The sequence below is a fragment of the Sphaeramia orbicularis genome, chromosome 5 (assembly GCF_902148855.1).
Source record: "Sphaeramia orbicularis chromosome 5, fSphaOr1.1, whole genome shotgun sequence".
NCBI lineage: Eukaryota > Metazoa > Chordata > Actinopteri > Kurtiformes > Apogonidae > Sphaeramia > Sphaeramia orbicularis.
This window is the reverse complement of record NC_043961.1, coordinates 51,190,037-51,210,445: the sequence shown is the minus strand read 5'-3', so window position 1 is coordinate 51,210,445 and position 20,409 is coordinate 51,190,037. Positions and strand designations below refer to the sequence as shown.

At 35.8% G+C, this 20,409-nt stretch overlaps 1 protein-coding gene across 1 annotated transcript in view; it reads left to right on the top strand.

Moving 5' to 3' along the window:
• Positions 1 to 688: 688 nt before the first annotated feature.
• LOC115419102 (rho-related GTP-binding protein RhoA-D-like) overlaps positions 689 to 20,409 on the top strand; it is a 36,676-nt gene continuing 16,955 nt past the window's right edge. The window contains exon 1 of the mRNA XM_030133725.1: positions 689 to 826. The gene's annotated coding sequence lies outside the window, so the exon portion shown is untranslated. The remainder of the gene's footprint in view (positions 827 to 20,409) is intronic.

The window sequence follows — 20,409 nt, the reverse complement described above, 5'->3', positions numbered from 1 at the left end:
AGTTGATGCAGCCCAGTTGGTAGCAGAACTGCTTCAAGAGCACTGGCTCTTCTGCAGTCTCTACACAATTCACACCAGACATATAAAGAATCCTATCTTAAAACTTTATGGTGACTTCACATGCCTCATTCAGACCAGGAAAAGCAGGCAAAATGACAATTTCGTCAAGCGAGTTGTAGCATTCAACGAGAAAGCAAATGAGATGTTTGATATCTTCTGTCAGGATCCAGCAGTTCGTAAACAGCTTGAACTTAGACATGGTGTGAAGATGAGTGATATGGAGTGGGCTTTTCTTGCTGACCAGAAGGATAAGATTACTTCAATTAACCTCTTAGAACATTTATTGCACATGTTTTGTGATTTTTGGGACTCAATTTACATTTGTATTATTAAAGTTCGTCAAATGTCTGAAAAAAATGGATTTTTACAGGTGTCATAACTTCAATGGGTATATACAGGGGGGTTAGCTTTGAGCAATTTCATAAATTTGTACTTTTTCATTGTCAGAAAGGACAGGTACATATTTTGAAGTGGGTAACTGAAAAATTTTGTGCTAACACCTACCCCTACTATAAAAGGGCAGCAGGAGGTCTTTTATTGTGAAAGGTTAAACCGGAAGTGCCGGTGCGTGATGGCGGTCTGGTCGGGGCTGCTGTCGGTGGGAGGGTCTTGTCCTGTTCGCCTGCTCCGTTCCTCAGCGCCGTCTCTGTAAAATTAGCGAATACTGCAGTAAGAAGTGAGTGTGTATGTGTGTGTGTAACGACCAAGAGGAGAGATCCAGCGGGGATTAATATTTGTAGAATCCGACTCCTCTGCCGAGCTACAGGTAAATACAGATCACCGTCCGCAGCGGTACTTTCGCTGCTTTTTATGTGACAGAAGTTGACAGTCTAATTATAGCTCACTTACTTGTGTGAAAAGAACAAGGTGGTGGCTTGTCCTCGCACTAACATTCGCCTTTTTCCAGTTTAGGTCATAGTTTAATCCCTGGTGGTGGTGGTGGTGGTGGTGGTGTCCTAGCTCCGGTGTGGCTGTAGTTAACAGGGTGTGTTGTGGTGAAACTGTTGATCGCTTGCTTCATTGTGGGTAGTTTTAAAGTCCAGGTTCAGATGAGACCTGAACAGTGTGTCCAACTGCGGCGACCTCAGTAAGACAGTCCGCATGGCAAAGCTCATCATGGGCCATTACTATTCCTGGGAACACTTCATTTTCTCATTAGTAGTGTTTCTGTGGGGGCGTTGTTTTAAGAGCCAACAGCGATCTACAAACATGATCCTGATCAGCAGCTCAGATCAGACTGAATGTAGATGAAACAAGAAGAATGTGCAGTTATTGTAAGAGCTACTACCTTCCTGTGTCAGTGTTTGGGAAACCCACTTTTATTTTGATACTGACAACAGGTCCGTACAAGAAGGAACAGCTGATGGATTAAGTGATTAGTTAAATGACAAAGTAACAGATACTATAAAATGAGGCTTTTAATTCATATAATAAATGCCACAGATGCTCATGTTGATTTATCTTAAATGTAATTTGCATTTAACCCTTTCATGCATAGTGGTCACTACAGTGGACAGCTATTCTACAGCTGTTCTCTTGTATATTCATGGGTTTTGCTGTTTTAGTTCCATATCAGCCTACACAGTGGACACTTATGCATCATGTAACTTTGTTGTTCTTGATAAACCAGATCTGCAGTAACACGTTTGAGTGTGAATCAATTGTTATTAGACTGTAAGTATCATTTTTTCTTTAGCGAAATGGGTATTTTTGCATATTATCCCTATGAAGTGAGTAATAACTAGTATTAGAGTAGGTTTAAATATGAGAAAACATCAGATTAGCAGCATTAAAAGTGTTTTTATTTCATAGTTTTCACAGTATACCAGTAAATACACACTTCTTGGCTTCAAAAATTAAACGCATCATATCCATTTGAGTGGACATTTTTGCAACTCCATGAAAAATAGGTTCATAAAAAGCTGTCAGTTGCATTGTTTTTTTGTTTGTTTGTGTTTTTTTCATGCCTAAAGGGGAATTAAAATGGGGGGAAAATCATGATTAAGGTTCTCATAATTCATGCATGAAAGGGTTAAATATTATGTTTATTAATATAATTTTTTGAGCTGATCTGACAAATGTCTTCTACTGATTGAACTACTAATCTACATGCTCCAACTTGTTCATGGCTGTAAACTGCTACTTGTAAAAGCAGTACATATACTTCTGTTGCATATATTATAAACTATAGCAAAATGTGTATTTGTGTATCTTTACATGGCGTGTGTATTGGTGTGACTGTCTTCTTTCCTCTATTGCTGCTGCATGGAATAGAATTGCATCAGTGGTTATTTTTATTACTGACTTTCAGTTTGGTGTTTGGGCTGATATGTTTAACAAATAGAACAATTTTCTGGTTTGGTGTTTCGTGTTTGGATATTTGTCTTAGAAAACTACAGCAGTTTTTATTGATAAACTTATCACCTTATGATAAGTCTTATCACAGCGTCAAACCTGTCCAGCCGCAGTCTGCACAGGGTTAGGGTACTGTGTTGTAAATACAGTGAGATGGAAAGGGTTTAAATATGTGTTAATGTTTATGTAACTCTAGTAAATTAACAAGTTCGAGAAGCTAGTCAGCACATGTCGGACGTTTCAGAGAAAGCAAAGCTTATCAATCAGTCAGTCAAATTTTATTTATTTAGCATCAAATCATAACAAAAGTTATCTAATGACACTTTACATTTAGAGCTGGTGTAGAGCAGACTCTTAAAGATTTTGTATTGTTCCTTTAACTTTCATTTACTGATGATTAGGTACCAAGTACAATAGTAATCAATAAGAAAACACTAAATAGACTTAAATATTATTACCCTCCAAAAAAAATGGTCAAATCCTGGTCATTGGTACCATTAAATGAAGGAGATGAGGCTTAATAAGGTCAATGAATGGTCAAATTAAGATAAGATAAGATAAGATAAGATAAGATAAGATAAGATAAGATAAGATAAGATTTCATTGATCCCACCATAGGGAAATTGCACAGTTGACAGCAGCAAATACAAAAACCAAGTGCTGGGAAGACAAAAAATAGAAAATATACGCTTGTGAAACATAAAATATATAGAGAGGAAAGAAATCTGCTATGTAATTATTGAACCCTATTATTTGTAGTACTGGAAAAGATGGCTCTGTAGGCCTTGACTTGAAGAACAGAAGTGCTCCTAAATGGTGGCAGACAGTGTCTCTCACTCATCCAGTCAGCACTGGTGGTCTGCTGAGTCCGACCTGAGTTATTCAACTGGAGTGAATCACGAGACGCCTCTTCTCTAAAAGCCATGTGGTGCATCCTCGGGCCTTTACCTCTAAGTTTGGTCATCATGCTTTAACCGCCATCAGCCTGCACGACTCTCTCGTCTTGTCCTTCTCCCCTCTCCATTAGCTTTAAGAGCAGGAGAGTGTGTGAGCATCTTCCTTTAGTGCTCTTATAAATTCATGTCTGCTCCGCGGATGGCGTGAAGGTGACCAGGCTTCAGGTTGTTAATATGAACACGGTTATTAGACGAGCTCCATTTGTGAGTCTCCGCTGATTGGGTCCAAGATGAATAATTTAACATGAAAATCTTAATCTTTACATTAAAATCTCTGATAGGTTGCTTTATGGGAAGATTAAGTCTCTGACCTTCTTGAATGGATAAATAGGTTGTTCATTCGTAGAGGATTTAAGAGAGCTACTGAATAATACCTGTGTTTATGGCACTGAACATGAAACCTTTTATATCAGGGGGGTCAAACTCATTTTAGTTCAGCCCAGTATGATCTCAAGTGGGCCAGACCAGAAAAATAATAATAGTTAAAAAAAAAAAAAAATTCCATCATGAAAATGTTTACATCTGCAAAGTATTCTTTAACAAATATGAATAACTACCTGAAATGTCTTTAAAAAAGTAAGTGCCGATTTAACAGTGTTGTGCCTCCATTTATCATTTGCACATGTGCATTACACCTACCAGATCACAGTGGATCCACAAAACAGGAATAACCTGAACAAATAGGAACAAGCTGTGATGTCTTAAGAGAAAGAAGTGCAACTTTATGAATATTCTGTCTATTACTATATGATTTGTGAAAGGACAATAAATATTTTCATGTAATGTCACTTTTTACACTAAAACAAAGCAAAAAATTTTAGTTGTCATTATTTATGGGTTCTTATGGTAGTATTTTATTAGTCTGATGCTCTGGAGATTGAACCTAAGCTGAAATATTTTTGACACCTTTGATTGTTATATCTCAGTATAATTTGTACATTTCAGAAATTGGACCTTTTTGGCGGGCCGAATTTGGCCCACATGCCGTACGTTTGACACCCCTGTTTTAGATGCTTGATAGTTTGATTAGTGCATGAGTGTACCAGTAAACTATTGACTTATAAGTAATGCTACAAAGAGCTAGTGTCGGAGTACGAGGAGGATTTTGAGAGGCTGACCTGATCTGCTTTGTAAAATACCTGCTGTTGTGTCAGACCTCAGCACTCACAATTCAGTTTTATGCACTTAAGTCCACAGCTTGTGCTCAGGAATCTCAACACTGCATCCACGACCGAGCTGAAAACATCAGCATGCCTGATTTGAAACAGCCCAAAGCCGCCCTGGAAGATCGCATTTGACCGGTCGCCCCATGGTGTCTGTTGCTCCTGTCAGGTTTAGTCAGATTAGCGGTTGTAATGCGGGGGTTAAGGTGGTGCAGACAGCACCGTGTCAGCTGTCTACACCACCACGCTGTCTGCTCCGACTTACCCTCTGCCACTTTGTGAACTTTGGCCCATTTCTCAGGCAGACTTGATGAAGCAAATACTCGCATACCTCCACCTACGTAGATCTAAAGGTTTCTCAGAGAATACGAAGGAAGGTTTTAGATTGATTGATTTATTGACTGATTGATTAATTTTTACTTATGTATGATTAAACAGATAAGGCAACAAAAATGGAGAAAATGATGCTAAAATGAGTGCTTATTTCAGACATGGTTAAAATAAATTAGAGTTGTCATCACCAAAACCTTCCCACCAAAGGTTCCAATCCAGCCTGCAGGATGAATTAGTGAAATGCAAAAATTACATTGAAGATGTTAACAGTCAAGGATGTTAAAACTATTTTAGTTCAGGGGCAACATACAGAACAACATGATCTGAAGTAAAATAACAGCATAATAACCTGTAACTCAAAATTTTCTTCTTGGTTTCATGTAAAAAAAAATAAAACACTACACTATGAAAATATTTACATGTACAAGCTATCCATTAACAATAAAATGTGAATAACCTGAACAAATATATACAACCTGAATATTAAGTGCCATTTTAACAATATTGTGCCTGTTACCAAATGTTTGTGTAACATGCGTGATGCACATGTATAATGATTGATGTAAACTGATTATTTGAGGCATAATATTGTTAAAATAGCACTTATTTAGTTTTTTTTTAGGTTATTTACATCTTTGTTGTGGAATGGTAGTTTGTAAATGTAAATATCCTAATTAAATTTTTTTTTTAGCATTAATACAAAGAGAAAAAATATTTCATTATTTATAGGTGAAATATTGAATGATTTTTACTCATGTATGATTAAACAGATAAGGCAAGAAAAATCGAGAAAATGGTGTTAAAATGAGTGCTTATTTCAGACATGGTTAAAATAAATCAGAAGTGTCGTGATGGAAACCTGCCCACCAAAGGTTCCAATCCAGCCTGCAGGATGAATTAGTGAAATGCAAAAATTACATTGAAGATGTTAACAGTCAAGGATGTTCAAATCATTTTAGTTCAGGGGCCACATACAGAACAATAAGATCTAAAGTAAAATAACAGCAAAATAACCTATAACTCCAAATTTTCTTCTGGCTTAATGTGAAAAAAATAATATACTATGAAAATATTTACATTTACAAACTATCCATTAACAATTAAATGTGAATAACCTGAACAAATATGAACAACCTGAATATTAAATGCCATTTTAACAATATTGTGCCTGTTACCAAATGTTTGTGTAATGCACATGTGTAAATGATTATCTGAGACATAACATTGTTAAAATTGTACTTATTTAGTTTTATTTAAGTTATTCACATCTTTTTTGTGGAAGGGTAGTTTGTAAATGTAAATATCACAATTTAATGTTTTTTTTAGCACTAATACAAAGAGAAAAAATGTTTCATTATTTATAGGTTATTATGTTATTATTTTACAGGTCCGGCACATTTCAGATCATATTGAGCTGAATGTGGCCCCTGAACTAAAATGAGTTTGACACCCTTGAAATAAGTGAACAAAAATGTACAAGAAGCAGCAGACAGTCAGTATGAAACATGAGTTTTGTCTCTTCAGTGTCTTTATTAGAAATAAATGGGAGTTGTCAAAGATGTTGGAGGACATGCATGTAAAACAGTGTCCCTGAAGTATGTTAAACCCTCATATTTATTCTCTGGTAATACATCTTGTGCTGTCAGAGATGCTGGCAAGACTTGTATTCTCTTGGTAAATGTTTATCTGCTACACTGACAGATTGTCAAAATCTAGCCTTGCTTTTATTGCTCTGTTAGTTATGAAGCCTTTATCTGCAGCCAGAGTTTGTCTCAGCTCCTTGACAACTCCCATGTAGCACTAACAACAAAAACACCTAAAAAAAAAAGGTTTTCAGCATTGATGACAGCTGATCCGTAGCTGTACGTTTCGTGTAGTACATCCGAGAAAAGACGTGCAACCCCGAGAAGGCTGTTAGACGAGCAAAAACGATCACACTTGACTCATTTCCTGTAATGTGTTTGCAGGACTCCGAAACAAAAAAAAAAAAAGTCCATCATCTGTGAAACAACAGGCCTTTTATTGGTTGAGTGTTTACCTTTGTTCGCCGTTGCTGTTGATATTAAACTCATATGCGGATTAAAGGGCAGCTCTACTTCATTGGTCCGGGTCACGCTCTGGTCGATCCTAACTCTGCTCAGCTTGTTGCATAACTCCTGTTGGCCCCTAAGCCTCAGGAGACCTCTTGAGAGAAAGAAAGAGGCGGTGTGTTCATTAACCCGGCATTACTCACATAGTTGAAGGAAGTGGTTGTGCTTTCCTTCCCTATGTATTTTAATGGCTCCTTATGTTGTTTTTGGATCCCTGGTTCAGCTCAAGTTATCGATAGAATGTCAAGGAACATTCATGTTTTAATTAGGTTTCTTTATCACTTAGAAACTATCACTGCAACATGAGAATAATATTAATGATTGATTATTTTCATTATGCAGATTATCAACCTGACACATCATTTCTCAGTTAACTGTTTATTTCCCTTTTACCCCATAAAGACCCAGTGTTACTTTTATGGCAGTTCCTGAATGATTTTTTCTCTATATTTAACCATCCTTAAGTGATTTATCACCATTTATTGTAATAATATCTTATGTACTTTGTGGATTTTTTCAGTGGTAATCCGGTATTTTCCTACATTTAATTTACTGATCATGTAGATGTTCATTAAAGCTCAGAGAAAAGTTGAGGACTATTGTATCAAAAATAGAGAAAACTGAGGAAAAAGGGACTTTTTCAGCAAAATTTATCATTAACTGAACATAAACCCAGTGTGTCCATCCACTGTTATTGATTAAATTCCATTGGTTTTACTGGTGAATCAATGTTGTAGAAGATGACGGTGTTTCCACGTTCACTACGGATCCTCTGAACGTCCTAATGGGTCATATCTGATGACCATGAAAAGATGACAAACTGTATTTTACTAATTTATTTTTATTTTTACTTTATTTTATTGGTTTATTTAATAGGGACCATGCACATTTATGAACATTGCTGTATAAAAATTACACCCATGTAAATATACCAGAATTAGTAAAAATAACTACTTTTCATCTGCAGTCCCTAGGCAGGTGACAGAAACAAGACATAAAACAGCCAACATTAGTACATCACTCATTCGCTATAAATTTAAAAAAAAAAAAAAAAATACAAATAATGATGACATAGGCATCATCAAAACAAACAAATAAAAAACAAATAGACATAGTATGATCACAGGGGCATTAGCCTATACATTCACCTCTATACTTACATACAACTAAACAGAGAAAGTGTATGGGTGTAAGTGTATGGGTATTTTACACCAATTACGTACATGGATTGATAGAATTAGTGGATCAACAGGTATTAAACATTTTAGATCAGTAGATGATTTTGGATGGCAGTGGCTGTTTGGGTCTTTATGAGTTAATAAAAATACTAGTGGATACTGTAATTACACTCTCATACATGTCAAAATATTCATACACAGTGTGATGATTCTCTACAAGTGTAGGTGTTTTACAGACCCAACTTGTAAGTATAAAATCTGTGATATCAAGCAGTCACTGTGAGATGGTCGTCCTGCTCATTTGAACTACTTTATTAGTATATGAGTGACTCTGTAGGACAGAGTTGAGACAAATCTCAATTTAGAATTGTTAAAAAAAAACATCACGAGTCAGTAAACATCACATGAGTTTTGATCTGACTGTTCAGGTTGCAGTCATATTATCATAGGTCAGATCTGTGGCTCAGATCATAAGTACTCATTTTTTAGGGAAAGAAAATGAGTACAAATGAAGGTAACATTCTCATGTCCCAAATCCTCCAGAAATTACTCCAGTGATTAAACGATTATCAAAAAATTAGCTGTTTTTGACTTATCTTCGCAGTTCTGCCACTAACACAATGAATAAATGTGCTTAGGTCTATTTGTTTCTGTTTGTCATCTTTTTGATTGTGATAGTTTATTTAATCTTCATTCATATATATCGGCTAAAATTTACTAAGGGGGTCAAATGAATGTCAAAAAAAATTTTTGTCAAAAAAAAAAAAAACAGTTGTAAGAAATACATCGAACTGTACTGAAATAATGCTAATACATTTGTGCACAGACTACTGATATTATTTGTCAGTGGAAGCTATATTTTCAGAAATATTGGATTTTGAATTGCACGTGTATGTGAAAACTTGTGCTGGTGGATGGACGTGACATTTGAGAAATGCATGTGTTTTTAAATTGAATAATCTTTCAGTGAACTGGAATAAAGTGTAAGTTTTTTTTTTTTCAGTATAGAACAGAATATAGCATAGAATATAAAATAATAACACAGAATAGAAGAAATAAATTAGAATAGAATTCTTAAAATAGCATTAGAAAGAGCATAAATGGTGGACTGATGTGACAGTGGACAGACGTGACATTACCCATGATGATCTGGTCAGTACCAGTACTTCATTAGTAATAAACTTATATACTTATGAATGAATGAATGAATGAATGTTTATTTCAGTTAAATACAAGATACAAAACACACACATATAAAAAAGACAACAAAACAAAACACCTACATATTAAAAAAGAAACAAACAAGCATAAAATTAACACATTTTGTAACTGAAAAAGGAAGAAGCTGAAGCCGGAGGCTTATTTCTGCTTCTCCTATTTACACCCTTACTTACTATTGCTAATTATCCTCTTGTTCATAAATGTTAGTATTGTGGATCTAAAACAATAACAGCTGACACAAAAACACAAAATGTGGCAGTGGACGGATGTGACATGGTTGTTACGGATCCCATCATTCTGATGCTCGGCAGCCATGTCACCGTTTCCACAAATGATCCCTGTGCAAAAACTAGGATCATAATTATTTATTGTATAGTTTATCATACTAAAGAGTAAATAACAATATAGAATTGTTATTTCTTTATAAAAATGCTTATTATTAGAAAACTGTTGATTTAAAAAGTGTGTGACATTCTTAATGTATGTATTGGCGTAACATAAGCAGGATGGATCAGCACCATACTCCATATTGCAACCTGTAAAAATAAAACATGTGATATGTAGGATATAATCTTGTAAGGAAAAACTGGGGAATCTAAAAGAAAAGAATATTTGTTTTTCAGGTAAATTCAGTTAAAATATAACTTGGCCATTTGTGACATGAAAATATAGCATTAATTGTGATGAAATTGGACATTTTTGACCTGAAAACATAGTTCATATGACCATCAACATGTTGCAACAGAACTGAAATCCTGTCAATTTGCATAACTTGCATTTACCAACACAAAGTTCCTTTGGGGATTCACTTATATTGATTTCTTATGCACAAAGACATAAATAAGACCACTAAGCAAATTTTAGCCGATATAGTTTTTATAAGTTTTTAAGTAATTGAAAATGCTGCCTCTGAGCATTTGCTTAAAGTGAGTTTGCAGCATAAGAATAAGAAAGTAGAAAAAACAGACTGAGGCAGCAAAAAGTTACAGTTAATTTTTCAGATTTATTTTCCCAATATATGACAGTTTTGTAGAAATAACTCGTATCAGAGTCATGTTGCTCTTTTTCACTTGTTTGTGAAAAGCTGAGGTGATTAAAAAGTTAAAATATCCACTGTCATCAGAGGAACAGTTTATTTGGTTCCTCCTGTTGGGTTTAATCCTGCTGTTTGAAGGTCAAACATGGATGTAATACAGTGTTTCTGCCGTTTTAAAGGTTTAGTTGGTCCTCAGTCATCATCAACATGATTGAAGGCTATGTGAATATATTGTAGCGTATCTCTGTGCGTCACCGGGTAAATCTCAGTCACAGCTGAGTAACGGTGACGGGTAAATGGAACTGTCTGCGCCTTGAACTGAATGATGTTTACGGATCAGGATCAAGCTGAACTATTTCTGCTTTTGTCGCAGCTTTCATGCGGATATTTCATCTACTACCCGTCACACCACTGCTGTTATTCAGTAAGGTGGAGGTCAAAGGTCAGCAAAGTGGTTTCCATTCACATGTTTTGATTGAATCAGGGTGAGGTCATGCTCAGGCGTGACAATAGACTGGGTGAATTGCAGATATTGCCGGCTGAGTCATGATTAACAGGCGTGATCAGGAAGTTGACACTGGGCCGAATCGTTACCACCGGCAACCACGTAAACTTCCACCCCACTTGTTGTTGTCATTAGTATCCATTAGTGCCCAAATTGAGGGCATCAGTCATAGGTAGCAGGAGTATTTTTAGCGCTGTTTGTGACTATATGGGACATTTTCACGCATAATTTCCTCTTACCGACGTGTCAAGATGTTCCCTCACACACTTCTAATAAACCCATCCTCTTACTGTAAGTTATCACCTTGCAGTGCACCGAGGGGGGGTTGTGAACATGTCCGTGTATGTGTGCGTAAGCATGCGTGAGATCGTGCTTCCATGTGTTGCGTTGCCTCTGGCAGCCCTCCTCATGTCCCAGCTCTGCTTAGGCCTGTCCAAACACAACAGCAGCCAAAAGCTCCTCCCAGGCTTCACCGAATAGGAAGTGGACTGTTTTGTTTTACAGGGTGAGCCTCAGAGGCCTCCATGCTGCTGTCTCCCACTTTTTTGGTTTTGAAGCCATCATCATCATCATCATAATCATCATCTAGTACAGCCTATCTCTGTCCACTTCAGTTGGTAATCTTTGGTAAAGCTGGCAGACTGTGCAGTTTTTCTGGTATCTAAATGCAACCCATGTCAAATCAGTTGAATGAACAAACTGGTTTTGTTTCTGTGATGACTTTTTTTCCTTTCAGAACAATGGATGATTTAACTATTTTAACCCTTTCATGCATAGTGGTCGCTACAGTGGACAGCTATTCAAAGATGTTCACTTGCACATTCATGGATTTTGTGGATGCTTATGCATCATCTCATACACTGCAATTCATACCATTACTGTAACTTTGCTGTTCTTGATAAACCTGATCTGCAGTAACATGCTTGAGTGTAAATCAATTGCTTATTATTGTTATTAGACTGTAATTAACAGATGTTTTTATCTCCATGAATTGAGTAATGACAAGTATTAGAGTATAATAAAATGTGAGAAAACAACAGATTAGCAGCTTTAAAAAAGTTTTTTATTTCATAGTTTTCACACTATTTATTTATTTATTTCAAACATGCAAAGAAACAAAATAAACCCAAAAAAAAGCAAATTAAGACAAAAACAATAACTCTTAAATTAACAAAATCTATCTTCAAGTACGTGCAAGTCTGAATATCAGTAAAAAAAAAATGCTTCAAATATTAAGCACATGGTGTCGAGTTGAGTGTACATTTTTGCAACTCCATGAAAAATAGGTTCATAAGAAAATTTTCAATCGCATTGTTTTTTTTCATGCCTAAAGAGGAATAAAAACACTCAGGAAAATAAATCTTGATTTGAAGGTTCTCGTAATTCATGGATGAAAGGGTTAAAGTCCTTCTGTCCTTCATTATGTTATCTTTCAGCAAGCACAAAAAAATCACAAAACACAAAAACATGACCTCTTTATGCTAATACTGATATTTGCAGATATCAGTAAATCCTATCCAGTCCAATTCAACTTTATTTGTAAAGCACTTTAAAACAACCACAGTGGACCAAAGTGCTGTACAGAAGAATAATTAAAACCCAAATAAAAGAATAAAATACAGAATAGATTAAAAGACATTGAGCTGTACAAAAAGAAAACAGTGCTGTACAGAAGAATAAATAAAACCCAAATAAAAGAATAAAATACAAGAATAGATTAGAAGAGAGAGCTGTAGAAAAAGAAACAGTGCTGTACAGAAGAATAAAGAAAATCCAAATAAAAGAATAAAATACAAGAATAGATTACAAAAAAAAACAAACAAAAAAAGCCATACAATTTTAAAAACAACAAAAAAGTAAGAATGATAAACCACTACCAATCAGTAAATATCAGTTGTTATTTTGGTGTATCCCTAGGAAGTAAGTTTTCAAGAAGTTAACATGCATCATCAGTCTTGTCAATAACAGACAACTTTTAAAAAGGTTATCTCTGGGGAAAAAACCCTTTCTGTTGGGGCTAACGTCATATCCTTTCGACCCCAGAGTGACAGAGAAATCTCAGGAGTATTTTTTTGCTTCTTCAGCTCAAATGCTACATCATTGAACTGTTAGTCTGAGCTGAGGACCAAATCATGGTTCCTGTTTTTGTTATTTTACACACAGTTGGAGGGTTTAGTTTTGCTTTCACACTGGAATTTTGGGAGCAGATAAATACGTCCTGCTGTCATCATCTGCATACGGACTTCATCTCCCTTTATTAAAAGCTGTACTACATCAGCAGGTTGTTAATTCAGCTAATTTTTTTTTACATCTGTTGTTGTGACTTCTTGTGATGGCTCCCTAGGTTTGAACTATCCAAAAAGTCTTTTCACGCTTTACATGAACCAGACTGTGGTTTGGGTTGATCTACTGAATGCCTATGTGGTGCAGACGACAAAAGTTAGACAAAACAAGGTAGGTGTGAAAAGCGCCTTAAGTCATATAATGGGAGAACATGATGGAACCATAATTTGTCATATTTGGCAGTTTTTGGCAAATCCTGTGCAGCTGTACCAAAGCACACAACACCAGTGGGAGTGGGCCTCTGGGCAAACAGCAGAAAACATCATTAAACCATGACCACACTTTCCATAAGTGAAGGAAAATTAACCCAGAGTTTCATAAAACTGTCAAACAGGCAAACACACCCAAAGTTTCCTGAATGGGTATAGGTAATGCCAAGTCTAATAGGCATGGAAATAGAACTGGCTAAACCATTTCTTCACTTTTGTACTTATTTTCCTCTTAACATTTTAATGTACCATGTATTTTTGTGTGCAGTGACTTCTCACAGTCCCTTTTTCCATTTTGTTTCATGGACTTGTTAACATATTAACAACTGCAACCTTTATTTGATTTCAAAATATCGATAATTGTTATCCATATGTGGATTCTGCACTGATGGCAGACTTACTAACCTGGTTACTTTAACCCATAAAGACCTAGTGCTACTTTTGTGACAGTTTTCAAATGAATTTTTCTCTCTAAACATTTTATAAGTCATTTATCACCATTTATTATAATATCATCCACTGTATTTGGCATTTTTCAGTGAACATCAGTTATTTTCCTTTAGTTAATTAGCTGATGATGTAGATGTTCATGAAAACTCAGAGTAAATTCAAAGGTTATTATATCAAAACAGAGAAAACTGAAGAACAAGTGACTTTTTCAGGAAAATGTATCATTAACTGAACATTAAAGAAGTGTTCCCATCCACTGTCATTGATCCAACTCCATGGGTTTTACTGGTGAATTAATATTGTGGAAGATGAATGTGTTTCCACGTTCACTACGGAGCCTCTGAATGCCCAAATGGGTCATATCTGATGAGTATGAAAAGATGACAGACTACATTTTACACCAGTTATTTATATGTATTGATAGGATTAGTGGATCAATAGATATTAAACATTTTAGATCAGAAGCTGCATTTGATTGTGTCTAAATTTTTATTCAGATCACTCAGTTGTTCATGAAAAGAACATTTAACACTAGGGATGTCCCGTTTGTATTTAGTCACGAGAACGTGCCAATCCGGGCCTGGTTCTAGGGAGTAATGCCTCCTTAAACAAATGTCCTGCCCCCTCAAATTAAAGTTTCTGAAGGTAAGGAAAAGGAAAATGAGCAGCACAACAGCTGGAGACATGGAGGAATTAGTGAAGCGTCTTAAATTTCATTTTCACTTCATACCGTCGTAGGGTCTGCGTGTACTCATTGTGAAGTACATACGGTACGGAATGCACCCACGTATAATCCCTGGACAGACCTGTCCATAGATGCACTATAGCAGGGGTGGCAAACATACGGCCCACGGGCCAAAACCGGCCCGCCAAAGGTTCTAATTTGGCCCACCGTAGGAATTTGCAAAGTACAAAAATTATACTAAAGTTATTAAGAGTCAAAGGTGTCATACTTGATTTAGTTCAGGTTCTACATTCAGCGTAATTGTGATCTCAAGTAAAATAATAGCATAACAACCTATAAATAATGACTCCAAATTTAAATCAAAATTTCATAATAAAAAGTATTCGGATCGGTATCAGCAAAACTAATCATAAAAAAAATTGGATCGGATCGGAAGCAAAAAAAATCCAGATCGGGACGTCACTGTTTAGCACCGAACCGAGATGTTTTGTGGTTGATACATTCAGTTGTACTTGGGACGGTTTTGCTTCGTGTCTTCGCCTATGTGCATCTTACCCAAAGGTTTGTTGCTATGAAACTGAGCACAGATTAAAAATGGGCTCTAGATCAGACTCAGCCCAGTTTTGCCTGCAGCAGTGAAAGATGAATTTCCCCTGATAAGTGGGTGCCCTCGTGAAGAGGATTGCTGTCAAGAGCGTCTGGCAGAAAGTGGATGAGGTGAGGAGCCAAATGACTATATGCACAGCTGCTCCCAGGCAGCAGGACTCCGGCTCATCCATCAGCTCCACTGCCAACTCATCCCCAAACAGCCTGCAAACGCACCAGCCAAACCAGTTCTCTCCTCCTCAGTTATTTACAGAGATGTTTTCTTTCTTGGTTGTTGTAGATGATTGTGTTTTGTGCACCGAGAACCAGCAAATCTTCCTTGTTTCGAGCTGGGTGCGCAGTTGTTAAATCGAAACACTGCTGACAAGGATGCATCTGTTTTTTGGTGGGAAATGCTTAGATGGCATGTTTGTACCAGGGGTGTATGAAAGTACTGATACACTTCACTTTCACTGTTTTACAGTATTTTTCTGACACTGTATTTATTGTCAAAAACACAGCTTAATTTCGTGTTCTGTTCAGTTCTGACCTCTACATTGCCATGCTGTTATCTATCTTTAACTAAGGCAGACAAGAAGATATTATATTTTGAGATTGAATCATGATTTTTTTTTCCTCCTGATACAGTGTAGGTGAGTTTAGGGATGTAACGATTACCGGTATAACGATAAACCGTGGTAAAATTGCAGACGGTTAGTATTACCATTTAAATTCAAATTCTCATGATAACTGTGTTTGATTACCGCACTTTTAGGGGAAAAAACCCTATGTAAAGATCTGCTTCTAAGTAAAATATTTGAGTATAGTTTTAATTTATTACAATTTTAAATTTTGTATACTAATATTTAACTATTTAACTAATATTCAATTTTAAAGTTTTTGAAAAGGTTCGTTAAGCATCTTTGTGTTATTTATGCAATAAATTATATACATTTTTCAAATCACATTTTATATATATATTTTTGTTTTCTGGCCTTTTATGTTTTATAGTAGGTTAAAGTGAAAAAAAATAACAGGCAGATGATATAGATGAAGTTGTGCTGAAAAAAAAGATACCAAACATGGGTATAGGAAACATTTGTTTATATAGAATATAAAGGCAAAATCAAAAGGACTGAAAAATGGACAAAATAGGCTCAGACCACTAAGGGTTAATATTTGAATATTTCTGCCGACAGAAAGTGCATTTTGCTAATCATTTTATTATTATTATTATTTTTTTTTTTTTTCCAAAATACAACTTGGTTAAATTCTTTCAGTGTGTGCCTAAGTACTTTTTGAACATTTTGAGCACAATTTCAATAATACCGCAATAATAACACTGGGTTACAAAAAATGTTTTTTGCAAGTTGTCTAGGTTTTTTCAACTGAATTAGGACCATTTTGCACCGCTAAATCCAAAAATGACATCTGTTTTTGTCAATCAGGTCAGGTTTTTTTGCTAATTTGATTTTGAAAAATTTGATCTTCTCACAAAATTGATTACATTTTTGTGACTTTATCAGTTGATTTTTTTATATAGTTCTCACCCAAAATAGATTTTAAGAGAAAAAAAATCATTTGATCACTTGATTCCTGTTAGGTACAATGGTGCATTCACCGCAGATGTAGCAGAATACGTCAGGCTTATTTTTGCAAGATCTTCTAGTCCAGTGGTTCTTAACCTTGTTGGAGGTACTGAATCCCACCAGTTTCATATGCGCATTCACCGAACCCTTCTTTATTAAAAAACAAAATATGATTTTTTTCAAATTCAAGACACAGGTATATGTTTTACTGGTGCACAAAATGAACCGTGCATTAACATCACTGTGTTCAAAGAACAAAACCAATACAGTGCATGAACTCACAACAAATTACATACCTTTTCACAAAGACATGACCTTTTTTAATACTACCACACTGAAATGGTTTTAATTTCTAACCTTATGTATTCCAATAATGAACTTATTGTATTTATGCTATTTATCATTTTTAACATTTTAACACACACCCATCACCCAATTTCCATCAGGCTACAATAATAATGAATATTTACTGCAAATCAGTGTGACTTCTGCTGTTGCCTTTGAGAGACCAGTTCAGAAATGCGTGGCTTCACCTTGGCAAGTGCCACTCTCTTTTTCCATTCGCGACAGTGCGTCGGTCGTCACATGATTGTAACTGACCAGTGCGGTGACCGAAAATGTAAACAAACGCTACACATGGCTGCCTCCGTGGTTAACAGGAAGTAGCAGAAGTCATAACAACGATGTGGAAAATAATTCATCGTCAGACGAGTGGAAGAGATTATAAACATTTCCGGATGTGTTGTAGTGCTATAAGCAACAACAACACACCGCGTATATTGGATGTCAATCAGAGAAAGAGTCTCCGAAGCCGTTTGTTTACATACACGGACCTAGCCCAACACACACACCCGACTAATGAGTCGAGTGTGTCTTGACCTCCGCCGAACCCCTGAGACTGACTCACCGAACCCCTAGGGTTCGATCGAACCCAGGTTAAGAACCACAGTTCTAGTCGAAGCCATTTCATTCACCTGTAATATTCAAAAAACCATTAATCATAAATTGGCAAAAGTAAAATCTTCAGAATTTGTTTATTGCAAGAAATATGAAAGAATTTTTTATCATATGATGTGAAAATGCCCATAAATGTAAGCAAAAATGTTGCAAAGCCAATATGTAGCATAGTTCAGAAAGTTGACCTGATTGAGCAAAATCAATGTGATTTTTGGATTCAGCACACCAAAATTATCCTAAATCAGCTCAAAAAACTTTCACAATAAATTTGTTGTTGACCAGTGTAATGATAACTGTGATATGAAATTTTCATATCGTTACATCCCTAGGTGAGTTACAACCAAACTACAACATGTCGTCCTCTGGTTTTCTCTGGTTTCTGTAGACTCAGGCTGTGGTTGGATGGATTTTTGTCGCTGTTCCTCTTGGACCTATATTTTGACGATAGCTGGATGAAACCTGAAACACAGCTGTTCATTGATGTCCACATTTTCCTGACTTCCCATGTACTGACAGCTGCAGAGATTCTCTTTAATTACCTGGACTGAGGCGGCTTAATCTGTCCTGACAGAGATTTGTAATGAGCCTAAAATATTTTTTACACTCAAATGTGTTTTGCACTGTTGGTTCAGTGTAAGTCAGTCAGACTGGTGCACATCAGATTTCAGGAGTCAGATCAGCAGCAGTCAGATGCTTGGCTTTCTGAAATCATTATCATTTTTTCAGCAGCAACAAAACACATTACATAAGAATACAGATTAAATTGTACTAACCAAACACTTTAGTTCAGATATAAATGAAAGGGTCTCTATTAAATCCATCATCTTAACAACATTAATGTTACAAACCCATAATGCAATGCCCTCTCTAATTACCTGGGCACTCAGTTAATCATAATGAATGTTAACTGAGTAGGACAGTTTTAACATCACTGTATTTATTCAATAATACAATCCGATCTGTAGTTTAGGGCTGAAAGATTTGGTGAGAAATTATATTGTGCTTATTTGGGTAATGTTGCAATTTGGGATGATTTGAGTCTACTTTCTTGATTTCAGGGAAAATTAAACTGGTAGCTATAAAAAAAAAAAAAAAGAATAACACTGTAGAAAATGTAGCCACTCATTTAGCATGTTTTACCCAGTACTTCTGTCTACTCAGTGTCAGCAATCCAAATTAAGATAAGATTATATCTGTGCATTTTTTCCCCATTTCTACAATTACATCACCATAAATCCTCCTAAATCTGGAACTTTAAATTGCAGCCTTTTGCAGTTATATTTTTGCACAAGCTGATATTGCAATTCGATTAATTGTATGACCCTGGTACTTAAATTCCCTGTGAAAATTGATCTACCTTTCAAATGACAAATTAAGATTATATTATATTATATTATATTATATTAGATTAGATTAGATTAGATTAGATTAGACTTTATTGATCCCACAATGGGGAAATTCAATGGTCAAGGCATCAACAGAATAAAGTGCAAGAAAAAATGTGCATACATAAAGGTCGTGCAAAGGACAAACAATATAAAATAATAATAGTAATAAGTAATAAATACTAATGAGTAGGCTATATGCATACTTACAACAGAGTGGAATTGCAATAACCCATTTCACTCTGATGTGACAACATAAAATGAGATAGAAAGCAGCATTTAACTAAACATTTTGTGAAGTCAGATTTATGCATGTGATAGTGTGTTATTTAATTTATGAGATTTGATCTGATATATTTCAGGATTATGATGCATAAATCTAAATATGTAGAAGCCTCTGGCACAGCTTCCACCAAGGTGGATGGAGAAGGAGAAAAAACTGGCTACAGGTCAAGAACTTCAGCAGCACTTGTCGAGTAGAAGAACTTTATTTAGTTCTAAATATAGACCAATGATTGATTTTTGATTTGTCTTTATTTTTGATTTTGCAGTTCTTTTGTTCTTGTGTGCTTTTGTACTTTTGCTGCTGTAAACCTGGAATTTCCCCTTGAGGGACTAATAAAGGCTTATCTTATCTTATCTTATCTTATCTTATCATGTCTTGTCTTGTCTTGTCTTATGCATTTTGGCCAGTGGTCCTCATCAGGGTCATCAGGAATGATCAGGTCATGATGCGTATTCTCTCAGAAAGTTATTTCCAATTACAGCCCTATTAGATGATATTAGAGCTGCAACCAATTAATCGACTCAAAGTGATCCAAAAAAATCATTCAACCACAATTCTCCTGAATCAAAGCTTTGTTTCCTTCATTTCTCTGCTGTTAAACATTTTTTCCACTGTTGTGTTTCACACAGACACTTATTGTGACGCACAAAGAAGCTTCAATTCAGGAAAACTGCAATAGAATATCTCCCTTCAATCAATTTGAGTCGATTAATCGAATCGGGAATTTTTGCATCGGCTTCAAGAGCCTAATCGATTAATCGGTTGCAGCTCTAGATGATATGTTTCTTATGGCATACTTGTATGTTCCTCTGAAGCCCAGTTTATGCAATTACACCTTAACACTAGCGCAGCATATATGCTGATGTGCTTTAAGTAATTTTCGGGTAATTATGACATTGTTTACTGTGTGAGTAATTATTCAGGAAGGGAAGAAAAACACATTTGTGTGTTTTTTCTGCGTAGCTACATCATCAGGTGCTTCACCAGCTGCTAACTTACATCCCAGGCGCTGTCTTCATCGTC